At 48.3% G+C, this 15101-nt stretch overlaps 1 protein-coding gene across 1 annotated transcript in view; it reads left to right on the top strand.

Annotated features, from left to right (window-relative positions):
- The window catches only part of UNC5D (unc-5 netrin receptor D), a 500326-nt gene that overhangs the window by 426223 nt on the left and 59002 nt on the right, over positions 1–15101 (top strand). The window lies entirely within an intron of this gene.

A 15101-nucleotide genomic window follows, 5' to 3' on the forward strand; every position in this document is an offset into this window, starting at 1 on the left:
CCTTACTCCAACCTGGGAAGAGAACCTAGGACGAATCTGTAGGACCTGTTAGGGGTCGGCACTACATATCTTTGGATTGCCCAAAGGACACAGAAGGCGATAAAAATGGGAGTTTTACCCTTCAGACGTGAGAAAAGTGGCACTGGGTGGTTGGCTCCGGATTTCCGCGCACTGTACATCGCGATTGCTCTTTTGCTCTTTGTTGAAGGACAACATAAAAGATCTTCTCATCTGGAAAGCGGCCCGGCAATAGAATAATGTGCTACAAACACCGATACCTCAGAGCCGCGGCCACATAATTCTCTGCCATCCCCTAGACCAAGCCGATGATAAATTGACCCGCTTTTCCCCATAGCTTGCAAAAAATTCCGCCATTACTAGTCCAAATTTTCCTCCCTATTCTCCAAACGTCAAACGGAACTTCAGGGTGCCGTGAAAAGCGAGAGAGGCATTATAACAATGTAAATTCTTGGGCATTAATCTTTATGGTGTATCCGGTGCACACGGCGCTAAAAGTTCCATGAGTGCCGTAGACCTGAAGTAACTATTAAAATGTACTACTTGGAGATAAAATGCAGATGAAAGAACCATTACTTTATAACAGCACAGTGTATAAAATAAGGAAAGTGATATGCTGGAGCGCCATAAAACGTGGCGGGGAGAAGTGGCGCAGCGAAGGCCGCGGTGATTTAGGGTAAAGGGGCCGCCGCTTTGAGAAACTCCGAGGCATTTAGAGGGGAACGTGGAATTCTCATTTAGTGTCAGAATTCAGGCGACGAGAAAAAAAAGAAAAGATTTCTGCTTTGTAATGAGATTTCCTTCCCTTTGTGTTCCGGCAGTTTTACTACAAAGAATGAAAGGACACGCCCACTAGATCCGTCCCACCAATCTCCCTCCATCCTTCCACTCCCCATCCTTCCATGTCTCCATCCATCCTTCCACTCCCCATCCATCCATCCATATCTCCCTCCATCCTTCCACTCCCCCACCCATCCATGTCTCCCTCCATCCTTCCACTCCCCCATCCATCCATATCTCCCTCCATCCTTCCACTCCCCCACCCATCCATATCTCCCTCCATCCTTCCACTCCCCCACCCATCCATGTCTCCCTCCATCCTTCCACTCCCCCATCCTTCCACTCCCCATCCTTCCACTCCCCATCCTTCCACTCCCCCATCCATCCATGTCTCCATCCATCCTTCCACTCCCCCATCCATCCATGTCTCCATCCATCCTTCCACTCCCCATTCCATCTTTCCACTGCCCCATCCATCCATGTCTCCATCCATCCTTCCACTCCCCCATCCATCCATGTCTCCATCCTTCCTTCCACTCCGCCATCCATCCTTCCACTCCCCCATCCATCCATGTCTCCATCCATCCTTCCACTCCCCCATCCTTCCATGTCTCCATCCATCCTTCCACTCCCCCATCCATCCTTCCACTCCCCCATCCTTCCATGTCTCCATACATCCTTCCACTCCCCCATCCATTTCTCCATCCATCCTTCCACTCCCCCATCCATCCATGTCTCCATCCATCCTTCCACTCCCCCATCCATCCATGTCTCCATTCATGCTTCCACTCCCCCATTCATCCATGTCTCCATCCATCAACATTTTCTGTATTTTTTTGTTTATATATAAAAAAAGAAGAAGGAAAAAAAAAACAGAGGTGATCAAATACCACCAAAAGTAAGCTCTATTTGTGTAAAACATTTTTTATAAATGTAATTTGGGTACAACGTTGCATGACTGCATTAAAGTGACGCAGTGCTGATTAGCAACAATTGCCCTGGTCATGATGGGGGGGGGGGGTAAAACCTTTCCGGAAGGCAGGTGGTTAGACGAGTATATATATCATTTTATAGGATGGAAGGACAATACGCCGGTCATGGTTTCCGATCTTTCGGCAGGCAGGGGGTAAGACTCGAGAGAAGTTCGGACTGGGGGGGGGTAAGACTCGAGAGAAGATCGGACTGGGGGGTAAGACTCGAGAGAAGATCGGACTGGGGGGGGGTAAGACTCGAGAGAAGATCGGACTGGGGGGGTAAGACTCGAGAGAAGATCGGACTGGGGGGTGAGACTCGAGAGAAGATCGGACTGGGGGGTAAGACTCAAGAGAAGATCGGACTGGGGGGGTAAGACTCGAGAGAAGATCGGGTTTGGGGGGTAAGACTCGAGAGAAGATCGGATTGGGGGGGGTAAGACTCGAGAGAAGATTGGACTGGGGGGGTGAGACTCGAGAGAAGATCGGACTGGGGGGGGGGGTAAGACTAGAGAGAAGATCGGACTGGGAGGGTGAGACTCGAGAGAAGATCGGACTGGGGGGGGGTAAGACTCGAGAGAAGATCGGACTGGGGGGGGGGGGTAAGACTCGAGAGAAGATCGGACTGGGAGGGTGAGACTCGAGAGAAGATCGGACTGGGGGGGGTAAGACTCGAGAGAAGATCGGACTGGGAGGGTGAGACTCGAGAGAAGATCAGACTGGGGGGGTAAGACTCGAGAGGAGATCAGGCTGGGGGGGTAAGACTCGAGAGAAGATTGGACTGGGGGGGTAAGACTTGAGAGAAGATCGGACTTGGGGGGTAAGACTCGAGAGAAGATCGGACTTGGGGGGTAAGACTCGAGAGAAGATCGGACTGGGGGGGTAAGACTCGAGAGAAGATCGGACTGGGGGGGTAAGACTCGAGAGAAGATCGGACTGGGGGGGTAAGACTCAAGAGAAGATCGGACTGGGGGGGTAAGACTCGAGAGAAGATCGGACTGGGGGGGTAAGACTCGAGAGAAGATCGGACTGGGGGGGTAAGACTCAAGAGAAGATCGGACTGGGGGGGTAAGACTCGAGAGAAGATCAAACTGGGGGGGTGAGACTTGAGAGAAGATCAGACTGGGGGGGGGGTAAGACTCGAGAGAAGATCGGACTGCGAGGGTGAGACTCGAGAGAAGATCGGACTGGGGGGGTGAGACTCGAGAGAAGATCGGACTGGGGGGGTAAGACTCGAGAGAAGATCGGACTGGGGGGGGTAAGACTAGAGAGAAGATCGGACTGGGAGGGTGAGACTCGAGAGAAGATCGGACTGGGAGGGGGGTAAGACTCGAGAGAAGATCGGACTGGGGGGGGGGTAAGACTCGAGAGAAGATCGGACTGGGAGGGTGAGACTCGAGAGAAGATCAGACTGGGGGGGTAAGACTCGAGAGGAGATCAGACTGGGGGGGTGAGACTCGAGAGAAGATCGGACTGGGGGGGTAAGACTCGAGAGAAGATCGGACTGGGGGGGTAAGACTCGAGAGAAGATCGGACTGGGGGGGTGAGACTCGAGAGAAGATCGGACTGGGGGGTGAGACTCGAGAGAAGATCGGACTGGGGGGGGGGTAAGACTCGAGAGAAGATCGGACTGGGGGGGTAAGACTCGAGAGAAGATCGGACTGGGGGGGGTAAGACTCGAGAGAAGATCGGACTGGGGGGGTGAGACTCGAGAGAAGATCGGACTGGGGGGGTAAGACTCAAGAGAAGATCGGACTGGGGGGGTAAGACTCGAGAGAAGATCGGACTGGGGGGGTAAGACTCGAGAGAAGATCGGACTGGGGGGGTAAGACTCAAGAGAAGATCGGACTGGGGGGGTAAGACTCGAGAGAAGATCAAACTGGGGGGGTGAGACTTGAGAGAAGATCAGACTGGGGGGGGGGTAAGACTCGAGAGAAGATCGGACTGCGAGGGTGAGACTCGAGAGAAGATCGGACTGGGGGGGTGAGACTCGAGAGAAGATCGGACTGGGGGGGTAAGACTCGAGAGAAGATCGGACTGGGGGGGGTAAGACTAGAGAGAAGATCGGACTGGGGGGGTGAGACTCGAGAGAAGATCGGACTGGGAGGGGGGTAAGACTCGAGAGAAGATCGGACTGGGGGGGTGAGACTCGAGAGAAGATCGGATTGGGGGGGTGAGACTCGAGAGAAGATCGGACTGGGGGGGGTAAGACTCGAGAGAAGATCGGACTGGGGGGTGAGACTCGAGAGAAGATCGGACTGGGGGGGTAAGACTCGAGAGAAGATTGGACTGGGGGGGGTGAGACTCGAGAGAAGATCGGATTGGGGGGGGTGAGACTCGAGAGAAGATCGGACTGGGGGGGTAAGACCTAAAGAGAAGATCGGACTGGGGGGGTGAGACTCGAGAGAAGATCGGACTGGGGGGGGGTAAGACTCGAGAGAAGATCGGACTGGGGGGGGGTAAGACTCGAGAGAAGATCGGACTGGGGGGGGGGTAAGACTCGAGAGAAGATCGGACTGGGGGGGTGAGACTCGAGAGAAGATCGGACTGGGGGGGGTAAGACTCGAGAGAAGATCGGACTGGGGGGGTGAGACTCGAGAGAAGATCGGACTGGGGGGGGTAAGACTCGAGAGAAGATCGGACTGGGGGGGGTAAGACTCGAGAGAAGATCGGACTGGGGGGGTAAGACTCGAGAGAAGATCGGACTGGGGGGGTAAGACTCGAGAGAAGATCGGACTGGGGGGGTAAGACTCGAGAGAAGATCGGACTGGGGGGGTAAGACTCGAGAGAAGATCAAACTGGGGGGGGTAAGACTCGAGAGAAGATCGGACTGGGGGGGGTGAGACTTGAGAGAAGATCAGACTGGGGGGGGTAAGACTCGAGAGAAGATCGGACTGCGAGGGTGAGACTCGAGAGAAGATCGGACTGGGGGGGTGAGACTCGAGAGAAGATCGGACTGGGGGGGTAAGACTCGAGAGAAGATCGGACTGGGGGGGGGTAAGACTCGAGAGAAGATCGGACTGGGGGGGGGGGTAAGACTCGAGAGAAGATCGGACTGGGAGGGTGAGACTCGAGAGAAGATCAGACTGGGGGGGTAAGACTCGAGAGGAGATCAGACTGGGGGGGGTGAGACTCGAGAGAAGATCAGACTGGGGGGGGGTGAGACTCGAGAGAAGATCGGACTGGGGGGGTGAGACTCGAGAGAAGATCGGACTGGGGGGGTAAGACTCGAGAGAAGATCGGACTGGGGGGGTGAGACTCCAGAGAAGATCGGACTGGGGGGGGTAAGACTCGAGAGAAGATCGGACTGGGAGGGTGAGACTCGAGAGAAGATCGGACTGGGAGGGTGAGACTCGAGAGAAGATCGGACTGGGCGGGTGAGACTCGAGAGAAGATCGGACTGGGGGGTAAGACTCGAGAGAAGATCGGACTGGGGGGTGAGACTCGAGAGAAGATCGGAATGGGGGGGTGAGACTCGAGAGAAGATCGGACTGGGGGGGGTGAGACTCGAGAGAAGATCGGACTGGGGGGGGTAAGACTCGAGAGAAGATCGGACTGGGGCGGGTGAGACTCGAGAGAAGATCGGACTGGGGGGGGTGAGACTCGAGAGAAGATCAGACTGGGGGGGTGAGACTCGAGAGAAGATCGGACTGGGGGGGTGAGACTCGAGAGAAGATCAGACTGGGGGGGGTAAGACTCGAGAGAAGATCGGACTGGGGGGGTGAGACTCGAGAGAAGATCGGACTGGGGGGGTGAGACTCGAGAGAAGATCAGACTGGGGGGGGTAAGACTCGAGAGAAGATCGGACTGGGGGGTAAGACTCGAGAGAAGATCGGACTGGGGGTAAGACTCGAGAGAAGATCGGACTGGGGGGTGAGACTCGAGAGAAGATCGGACTGGGGGGGTGAGACTCGAGAGAAGATCGGACTGGGGGGGTGAGACTCGAGAGAAGATCGGACTGGGGGGTAAGACTCGAGAGAAGATCGGACTGGGGGGGGGTGAGACTCGAGAGAAGATCGGACTGCTTGTGAAATGAAAAGGTTGAGTCCCGCCTGGAACAAACAGTTAACATTTTACTCTCTATCTTCGTGTGGCCAGAAAGAAACCCGCAAAGCCTCTTCTATTTCACATAATCTTTAAAGAGAACAAATTTTCTGAAGTAGCTCAAGTGAGGCCTTGAGGGTTTAATTCCTAGAAGGCCGCGTCAGACCTCCATAGTCATCCTAATAAAAGGTATCACCATTGTAAAGCGCACTTCTTCTTCTTTTCATTTCATACTTCGGGCTTCAGAAGTCTCACTCACTTCGCGGGAACATCAATCACGCAGAATTACGGGTTCAACGGAGGCTTCTCCAGTCACACTTTATTTTCTTTATTTTTTTCTTTTTTCTTTACAAAGAACCATTTTTCTGATAACAGATCCAAAAGTAGCGTATTAGGGCCAGATTCACAAAAGAGATACGCCGTCATATCTCTGTGATCCGCCCGTCGTATCTATGCGCTTGATTCATAGAATCAGGTTACGCATAGATATGCCTAAGATCCTACAGGTGTAACTGTGTTACACCGTCGGATCTTAGGCTGCAATTCTAGGCCGGCCGCTAGGTGGCGATTCCATTGCGGTCGGCGTAGAATATGCAAATGACTAGTTACGCCGATTCACGAACGTCCGCTTTGCCCGTCGATCTAAATTGACGTCGTTTCCGTAGAGATGCGTCGCCTAAAACTAAGCATGCCCTCTAGGTGGTCTAACCCATGTTAAGGATGGCCGTCGTTCCCGCGTCGAATTTTTAAATTTCACGTCGTTTGCGTAAGTCGTCCGTGAATGGCGCTGGACGCCATTTACGTTAACGTCGAAACCAATGACGTCCTTGCAACGTCATTTAGCGTAATGAACGTCGGGTAATTTTAGGGACGGAGCATGCGCAGTACGTTCGGCGCGGGAACGCGCCTAATTTAAATGGTCCCCGCCCCATTTGAATTAGGCGGGCTTGCGCCGGGCAGATTTACGTTACGCCGCCGCAAGTTTACAGGTAAGTGCTTTGTGAATCAAGCACTTACGCTGTAAACTTGCGGCGGTGTAGCGTAAATGGGATACGTTACGCCGCCGCAGCGTAACGCATTTCTATGTGAATCTGGCCCTTAGTATTTTATGTCAAAGAATATTCTCTAGAAGGAATGTACCTGTAGGGTTGGGACATTCCATTCATATTCATTAACTGCTTCAGCCCTGGAAGATTTGGCTGCCCAATAACCGGGCCATTTTTTTTTTTTTTTTACGATACGGCACTGCGCAGCTTCAAATGACAATTGCGCGGTCGTGCGACGTGGCTCCCAAACAAAATTAGCGTCCTTTTTTCCCCACAAATAGAGCTTTCTTTTGGTGGTATTTGATCGCCTCTGCGGTTTTTATTTTTTGCGCTATAAACAAAAATAGAGCAACAATTTTGAAAAAAATGCAATATTTTTTACTTTTTGCTGTAATAAATATCCCCCAAAAACATATAAAAAACATTTTTTTCCTCAGTTTAGGCCGATACGTATTCTTCTACCTATTTTTGGTAAAAAAAAATCGCAATAAGCGTTTATCGATTGGTTTGCGCAAAATTTATAGCATTTACAAAATAGGGGATAGTTTTTTTTTTTTTTTACTACTAATGGCGGCGATCAGCGTTTTTTTTTTTCGTGACTGCGACATTATGGCGGACACTTCGGACAATTTTGACACATTTTTGGGACCGTTGTCATTTTCACAGCAAAAAATGCATTTAAATTGCATTGTTTATTGTGAAAATGACAGGTGCAGTTTGGGAGTTAACCACAGGGGGCGCTGTAGGAGTTAGGGTTCACCTAGTGTGTGTTTACAACTGTAGGGGGGTGTGGCTGTAGGTGTGACGTCATCGATCGAGTCTCCCTATAAAAGGGAACACTCGATCGATGCAGCCGCCACAGTGAAGCACGGGGAAGGTGTGTTTACATACGGCTCTCCCCGTTCTTCAGCTCCGGGGAGCGATCGCGAGGGGGCGGCTAGAAACGAATAGCCGCGCCCTCGTCCCGGATCGCTCCCCGCACGTATCCGACCGCCGCATGTAGCGGGGGGGGGGTCCCGATCGGACCCCCGACCCACGTCTAGGCAGGGACGTACAGGTACGCCAATGTGCCTGTCCGTGCCATTCTGCCGACGTATATGTACATGCGGCGGTCGGGAAGTGGTTAAATAGGTTGACCCCTGACACAACCTCAGGGCTTAACCCATTCTGCCGTTTGACCCAAATCGTGAAAGTGTGCAGAGAACTGAGAGAGAGAGCTCGGTTTCTTTAGGTGTTCCAGAATCAGAGAGAAGGGGCTGGACTTTTTATTGGTCTTTTATAAACAACATGACGACATCACACACATAAGCATACTGATAGGTCAGTCCATATATGGTGGTTTCTCTTTGCAAGTCCATTTATGGCATGGAGCCCTCATGGCACATTCTTTCCTTCCACAATCGCCATATTTGTTTTAGTCAATGGAGGGAGCCATGGGAGGAGCTGTTTTGGAGGGGGTTTGAAGACATCTGTTTTTTGATATTAATAGTCCTTTGTCCTCACTCCAAGATAAAATGTACTGAAACTTTTTATAATCTGTCATTTCATTGAAGGATAATAATACTATTGTAACCACTTGCCTACTGGGCACATACACCCCCTTCCTGCCCAGACGAGATTTTAGCTTCCGGCACTGCGTCGCTTTAACTGACAATTGCGCGGTCGTGCGCTGTGGCTCCCAAACAAAATTGACGTCCTTTTTTCCCCACAAATAGAGCTTTCTTTTAATGGTATTTGATCGCCTGTGCGGTTTTTATTTTTTGGGCTATAAACAAAAAAAGAGCGTAAATTTTGAAAAAAAAACAATATTTTTTACTTTTTGCTGTAATAAATATCCAATTTTTTTTTAAAAAAAAAAATGTTTTTCTCAGTTTAGGCCGATACGTATTATTCTACATATTTTTGGTAAAAAAAAAAATCGCAATAACCTGGTTTGCGCAAAAGTTATATTGCCTACAAAATTTACTATTAATGGTCGGGGATCTGCGTTTTTTTTTCGGGACTGCGACATTATAGCGGCACATTTTTGGGACCATTCACATTAATACAGTGAACAGTGCTATAAATATGCATTGATTACTGTATAAATGTGACTGGCAGGGAAGGGGTTAACACTAGGGGGTGAGGAAGGGGTTAAATGTGTATCGTGGGTGTGTTCTAACTGTGTGGGGGGAGGGGGGTGACTGGGGGAGGTGACCGATGCTGTGTCTCTATGTACAAGGGGCACAGATCGGTCTCCTCTCTCCCTGACAGCACGTGGAGCTCTGTGTTTACACCCCATCATTACACACAGAGCTCCACGTCCCTGCTCAGTTACTGGGCAATCTCGGGTGCCCGGCGGCCATCGCGGCCGCCGGGCACGCGCGCGGTTTTCCCAGTGACGCGACGGGCGCGCGCGCTCTAGAGGCTTTAAAAGACAGGACGTCATATGACGTCCTGTCGGAACAGTAGAGCATTCCGCCCGCCGTCATTTGACGGATGTTAAGTGGGTAATATATATTTTCACACATGCATATGTATATATCTTATATAGATAAAGAAATAAAAACAATATAAGAATATAAAAGAAATAAAGGAATAAAACATTATAATGAAAGAAAACTTCCATCACATTTTCCCCACAAATAGAGCTTTCTTTTGGTGGTATTTGATCACCTCTGCGGTTTTTATTTTTTGCGCTATAAACAAAAAAAGAGCAACATTTAAAAAAAAAAAAAACACAATGTGGTAGATTCAGGTACATTTGCTCTTTTTTTACGGAGGCGCAGGGCAACGTTTTTGCCCTGCGCCCCCGCAAATTTTCTGCGCTACCCGCGATTCACGGAGCAGTAGCTCCGTAAATTGCGTGGGCGCTACGGCAAAATGCCCGGCGTAAGCGCGCGCAATTTAAATGATCCCGTAGGGGCGGGAATCATTTAAATTAGGCGCGTTCCCGCGCCGAGCGTAGTGCGCATGCTCCGTCTGGAAACTTTCCCGACGTGCATTGCGGCAAATGACGTCGCAAGGACGTCATTTGCTTCAAAGTGAACGTGAATGGTGTCCAGCGCCATTCATGATTCACTTACGCAAACTACGTCAATTTAAAATTTTGTGACGCGGGAACGACGGGTATACGTAACATTGGCTGCCCCTGGTTCCTGGATTGGTTCCGCATAGATATCCCTAAGATCCGACAGGTGTAAGGCTGCAATTCCAGGCTGGCCACTAGGTGGCGCTTCCGTATTTTTACGCGAGGAATATGCAAATGAGGATTTACGCCGATTCAGAAACGAACGACCGCCCGGCGCTTTTTTTTTTACGTAGTTTGCGTTCGGCTTTTTCCGGCGTATAGTTACCCCTGCTATATGAGGGGTAGCTAATGTTAAGTATGGCCGTCGTTCCCGCGCCGAGTTTTGAAATTTTACGTCGTTTGCGTAAGTTGTTTGCGAATACGGCTGGACGTAATTTACGTTCACGTCGAAAGCAATGACGTCCTTGCGACGTCATTTAGAGCAATGCACACTGGGATATTTTACGGGCGGCGCATGCCCCGTTCAAATAAAACTTAAAAAACGCGGGGTCAACACAAATTTAAAAATAAAACACGCCCCCTACATCCCCATTTGAATTACGCGGCCTTACGCCGCAACACATACGTTACGCCGCCGTAAATAAGGGCGCAAGTTCTTTCTGAATACAGAACTTGCGCCCAAAGTTACAGCGGCGTAACATATCGGGGATACGTTACGCCAGCAGAAAGATCCGCTGATCTTTCTGAATCTGGCCCAATATCTTTTACTTTTTGTTATAGTTAATATCTTAATTTAATAAATATATAATAAAAAAAAAAATTCCTCAGTTTAGGTCGATATATATTCTCTACATATTTTTTTGTAAAATAAATCACAATAAGCGTATATTGATTGGTTTGCATAAAAGTTATAGGGTCTACAAACTATGGGAAAGATTTATGGCATTTAAATGGTGTTTTTTTTTGTACTAGTAATGGCGGTGATCTGCGATTTTTTTTTGCGGTATTGCGACATTGCGGCGGACAGATCGGACACTTTTGACACATTTTTGGGACCATTTGCATTTACACAGTGATCAGAGCTATAAATATTCACTGATTACTATGTAAATGTGACTGCCAGGGAAGGGGTTAACACTAGGGGGCGATCAATGGGTTAACTGTGTTCCCTCATGTGTGTTCTAACTGGGGGGGGGGGGGGTGGGAGGGGACTTACTATAGGAGATGACAGATCGTGTTTTCTACTTTCTAGAAAGGCATGATCTGTCTCGTCTCATCAGATAGTGTCAGGTCACCTGTGGTCAGATGACAGATGCACCCTGTTGGAGTCAGGAGTGCACCACAAGGTAGTGAACCCTATGCCAGACTGCTGCGGATGGAACACAGAGTGGATATGGAGGGCACGTCCACCAGAGCACAAACAGGGATCCCACAGGAAGCTTGAGCCCAAGATTCCCCAGGGCGCGGAGTCTGATGCCGGTGTACAGACGGTCGTTTTTTGTGATAGAAAAAAACGACGTTTTATGTGATGAAAAAAAACTAAGTTTTTGAAACTTCTTTTTTAAAAAACGACGTTGCCTACACACCATCGTTTTTTCGAAATGCTCTAGCAAAGCGCGGTTACGTTCAGCACGTACGGCGGCACTCTGTTCCATTCAAGCTCGCTTCATAACTTGCTTCTGAGCATGCGCGGGTTTAAAAACGTTGTTTTGCCCACACACTATCATTTTAAATGACACAAAAAAAGACGTTTTGAAAAATGACACAAAAAAAATTAAGCATGTTCGAATTTTTTTTTGTCGTTTTTCAGAAGACATAAAACGACGTTTTCCCCCCCCACACGGTCATTTTAAATGACGTTTTAAAAAATCTCATTCTTTTTCATCACAAAAAGTGATGGTGTGTATGCGGCATAAGATTCAGCAGGTGTTCACCAGAGCCTCTAGTGGTAAGGATGGCCTTAGCTGCAACTGAATCCAGGTCGCGGCCCCCAGAGTCCCCCAGCTCACGCTCTGTAGGACATAGAGGAGAGAGGAAGCAGCCACCAGGAAGAGTTACTATAGAAGAAGAGTTATTATAGAAGAAGAGTTATTATAGAAGAAGAGTTACTATAGAGGAAGAGTCACTATAGAGGAAGAGTTACTATAGAGGAAGTTACTATAGAAGAAGAGTCACTATAGAAGAAGAGTTACTATAGAGGAAGAGTCACTATATAAGAAGAGTTACTATAGAGGAAGAGTTACTATAGAGGAAGAGATACTATAGAGGAAGAGTTACTATAGAAGAAGAGTTACTATAGAGGAAGAGTTACTATAGAAGAAGAGTTACTATAGAGGAAGAGTTACTATAGAAGAAGAGTCACTATAGAGGAATAGTCACTATAGAAGAAGAGTTACTATAGAGGAAGAGATACTATAGAGGAAGAGTTGCTATAGAGGAAGAGTTACTATAGAGGAAGAGTTACTAGAATAAGAGTTACTATAGAGGAAGAGTTACTATAGAAGAAGAGTTACTATAGAGGAATAGTCACTATAGAAGAAGAGTTACTATAGAGGAAGAGACACTATAGAGGAAGAGTTACTATAGAGGAAGAGTTACTATAGAGGAAGAGTTACTATAGAGGAAGAGATACTAGAAGAAGAGTTACTATAGAGGAAGAGACACTATAGAGGAAGAGTTACTATAGAGGAAGAGTTACTATAGAGGAAGAGTTACTATAGAGGAAGAGACACTATAGAGGAAGAGTTACTATAGAGGAAGAGTTACTATAGAGGAAGAGTTACTATAGAGGAAGAGATACTAGAAGAAGAGTTACTATAGAGGAAGAGATACTATAGAGGAAGAGTTACTATAGAGGAAGAGTTACTATAGAGGAAGAGTTACTATAGAGGAAGAGTTACTAGAAGAAGAGTTACTATAGAGGAAGATATACTATAGAGGAAGAGTTACTATAGAAGAAGAGTCACTATAGAGGAATAGTCACTATAGAGGAAGAGTCACTATAGAGGAAGAGTTACTATAGAGGAAGAGTTCTTATAGAGGAAGAGTCACTATAGAGGAAGAGATACTATAGAGGAAGAGTTACTATAGAGGAAGAGTTACTATAGAGGAAGGGTCACTATAGAAGAAGAGTTACTATAGAGGAAGAGTTACTAGAAGAAGAGTTACTATAGAGGAAGAGATACTATAGAGGAAGAGTTACTATAGAGCAGTGGTTCTCAACCTGGGGGTCGGGACCCCCTCAGGGGTCAAATGATGATTTGCCTAGGGAGCTGCGGTGGCTCAACGCGATTGGCACTGTGCTGACAAGCCATTCACCTCTGCAGCTAGAGGTTCGGATCCCGGTCTCGGCTTCATGTGAATTGAGTTTGGTGGTCTCAGCCCGGCTCCCGGTGGGTGTGCTATGCAAGGTAAGCCTGTGCTTAGTACGCCCACCCCCCTCCCACAAAAACCACACACCTACACACGCACTCTAAATTGGGTTAACACACGCACTTTGACCACGCGGTCTCTAAAAAGAGAGGCGAAGGACTAATGGGGCTGGTTGAGCGGGTTAATCCTCTCACTCCCTTATAGGGAGTCCCTCTGCCCCGTTGGGCTTCAAAGCGGAGCAGGTAGGGCGGGCTGTGTGGGAGGATCCCCTCACACACCCGCCATTGCCACCCGGGGCATGGAGAAAGGTGGCAGATTGCCTCTGGGGGAGGCATGCCTACTCCCAACTCCTGCAGTCCGGCTCCTCTCTCGAGTACACGCACAAAATACACTTTAAAAAAAAAAAAAAAAAAAAAAAAAAAGAGAAAAAAAAAAAAAAAAATGATGATTTGCCAGGGGTCACCAGATCCTGGGCTGTTCCTGAAGCCCGCACCACTCTCCCAGCCTTCTTGCGGCTGCTCAGCAGGACTGTCTCTGGAGCCGGTGGCCCACCCAGCTGGGCTGTTCCTGGAGCACACGGCCGCCCACCCAGCCTCTTCGCAGCCACCCATTCAGTTCACAGCATGGATGGGGGGTAGAGACTGGAGGTCCGCTGATTGGTGAGGATTGTGAAGTGGGAGGGGCTGGAGGAGACCCCATCTCCTGATTTCAGCATAGGTGTCACTACTACGAGACACCACAAAGTCAGAGACACACTGGGTAACACTACCTGTGATTATAGTTGCCATTAAAAGTCCCCACTAAAGTTCTCAAATTAGCAGATGACCTTAATCAAGAACACCTAAGTTGGCTGATCAGAACTCCCCCCAGCATTGCCACTCATCCCATTCCCCCTCCACCAAGGAGTAATAGAAGGAATTAAAATAGAGAATACATGGAAGGGAGAGGAAAAGAGGGGGAGGAAGAAAGAAAAAGGGAGAGAAAGAATAAGAGAAAAAACAAGAAAGACGGCTAGAGAGAGCGATGGGGGAAAAACAAGAAATTAGGATAGAGAGAGATAAAAGGGAAAAGAGGAGAACAAAGAGAAAGAGTGGTATATCCTAAATGTACCATATGAGGTTTTAATACTGTATGATTGGAGGGGACTCAGGGAGCGCTAAATTTCCGTGGGTTAGGGGTGCAAATTACTTCTCTTGCCTTGGTTGCTGACAAGTCACGCTACGAAAATAATTTTACTGTTGGGGGTCCCCACAACTTGGCAAATGTTATTAAGGGGTCACAGCACCAAAAGGTTGAGAACCACTGCTATAGAGGAAGAGTTACTATAGAGGAAGAGTTACTATAGAAGAAGAGTTACTATAGAGGAAGAGATACTATAGAGGAAGAGTCACTATAGAAGAAGAGTTACTATAGAGGAAGAGATACTATAGAGGAAGAGTTACTATAGAGGAAGAGATACTATAGAGGAAGAGATACTATAGAGGAAGAGTCACTATAGAGGAAGAGTCACTATAGAAGAAGAGTTACTATAGAGGAAGAGTTACTATAGAGGAAGAGTTACTATAGAGGAAGAGTCACTATAGAGGAAGAGTTACTATAGAGGAAGAGTTACTATAGAGGAAGAGTTACTATAGAGGAAGAGTTACTATAGAGGAAGAGTTACTATAGAAGAAGAGTTACTATAGAGGAAGAGTTACTATAGAGGAAGAGTTACTATAGAAGAAGAGTTACTATTGAGGAAGAGTTACTATAGAGGAAGAGTTACTATAGAGGAAGAGTTACTATAGAGTGGAGTACATCGGTGGAGTACATCGGTGGCGTACATCGGTGGCGTACATCGGCGGAGTACATCGGTGGCGT

The sequence above is a fragment of the Rana temporaria genome, chromosome 3 (assembly GCF_905171775.1).
Source record: "Rana temporaria chromosome 3, aRanTem1.1, whole genome shotgun sequence".
Classification (NCBI taxonomy): domain Eukaryota; kingdom Metazoa; phylum Chordata; class Amphibia; order Anura; family Ranidae; genus Rana; species Rana temporaria.